Below are 2056 nucleotides of genomic sequence, written 5' to 3'. Positions count from 1 at the left end.
TTTCCTGAGAGTCTGCACAGGTGAAGACATCACCCCAGGTGAGGACAACGATCTTTAATGCAGGGACTTTTCCTGAGCATCTGCACAGGTGAAGGCACTGCCCGGGGCATGGACAAAGATCTCTAAAGAAGGGACTTCCCCCAACATCTGTGTGGGTAAAGGCATTGCCCCAGGCATGAATAAAGATCTATAAAGCAGGGACTTTCCCAGATCCTCTGTGCAGGTGAAGGCAGTGCTCTAGGCACTAATAAAGATCTCCAACCCAAGCTAGGACATCAAGTGAGGACCTGGTGCAGACAGGAGCTTGGCTGTGGAAGCAGGCCCCCCTCCCCAAGACTGCTGAAGGAGCATCAGGCCGAGGGGCAGACCAGGGACTACCAGAAGGCCTGACCCCAAGGACAAGGAGACCAGAGCCCTCCGGAGCTTAGAAAGCGCAGGCAGACCCTGAGTGTGAAGACAAAGCTGAAAAGGGGCGGGGCTAACAATGGCAAGCAATAGGGAGGCCCAGAAGAAAAAGATTATCAAGAAAAACTCTGGAACACTGGACAACTTCTACACAGAGAAAATCCAGACAACAGAGGAGGACAAACAAAAATCCAAACCTTCCCAAAACAATGAAAACTGGTCACGAGCTATTGAAGAGTTCAAAAATGAGATGTTGAAGAAGATGGAAGAGATCTGGCAAGAAAATAACAGTTTAAAAGACAGAATTTCGCAATTGGAAAGTGAAGCAAGTCAACTAAAGACCAGAAATGACCAGATTGAAAAGGAAAACCAAAATATTATAGCCGAAAACCAAAAGATTATAGCCAAAAACCAGTCCTTAAATGCTAGAATTGAAAAATTAGAAGATAATGATCTCTCAAGACAACAAGAACAAATAAAACAAAGTCTAAAGACTGATAAAATAGAAGGAAACATGAAATATCTCAATGAGAAAGTGACAGACCAAGAAAACCGGTCGAGAAGAGACAATTTGAGAATCATTGGTCACCCTGAAAAGGGATAAATTAATAGAAATTTGGACTCCATACTAAAAGAAATTATTTAGCAAAATTGCCCTGAAGTTCTACAACAAGAAGGCAATATAGACATTGAAAGGATCCATAGATCACCCCCCACAATAGATCAAGATAAGACAACGCACAGGAATATAATAGCCAAATTCAAGAGCTTCCAAGTAATAGAAAAAATTTTACAAGAAGCCAGAAAGAGACAATTCAAATATCAAGGAGCACCAATCAGGATCACACAGGATCTGGCAGCCTCCACTCTAAAGGACCGCAAAGCTTGGAACATGATATTCAGAAAGGCAAGAGAGCTGGGCCTTCAGCCACGGATCAACTACCCATCGAGACTGACTATATACTTCCAGAAGAAAGTATCGGCATTCAAAAAAATTGAAGATTTCCAAGTTTTTGCACAAAAGAGACCAGGACTAAATGGAAAGTTTGATACCCAACCACAAAAATCAAGAGAAAGATGAAAAAGTAAATAAGAAACAGAGGGAAAAGAAAGAAAACTCATAATTTTTTTAAACTTGACTTTTTAAGGGCTTAAATAAGATCTAATTATCTGTATTACTACGTGGAGAAATGCTATGTATAATTCTCTGTAGTGAACTCTACTCACTATTATAATATTCACTATTATAGCAACCAGAATAATTCATAGGGAGAGGACAGAATACTAAATGGTCTAAGATGACATGGGAGGTTGGAAAGAGGGGGGAAATGGTAGGGGACACCAAGAAAAATCTGAGTAAATAAGAAAAATAGGATATTCTATTACACACAAAGAGGGCAGGGGAAGGGGAGGGGATAAATACTATTATAAGAAGGAGAGGAAGAGAGCATTAAGACGTAATAATCAAACCTTACTCTCAGAGTAATCAACCCAGAGAGGGAAGATTAGCTTTATTATCCATTCGGATAAAAAACTCTATCTAATCCTACTGAGAAAGTCAGAAGGGATAAACCAAAGGGAGCAGGGGAGTGGGGCCGTCAAAAAAGGGAGGGGAGAAGAAGGGGGAGGGAATTCATTAGGCCTTTAAAAA

This window comes from Gracilinanus agilis, chromosome 1 (genome assembly GCF_016433145.1).
Source record: "Gracilinanus agilis isolate LMUSP501 chromosome 1, AgileGrace, whole genome shotgun sequence".
NCBI lineage: Eukaryota > Metazoa > Chordata > Mammalia > Didelphimorphia > Didelphidae > Gracilinanus > Gracilinanus agilis.
This window is presented reverse-complemented; position numbering follows the sequence as displayed.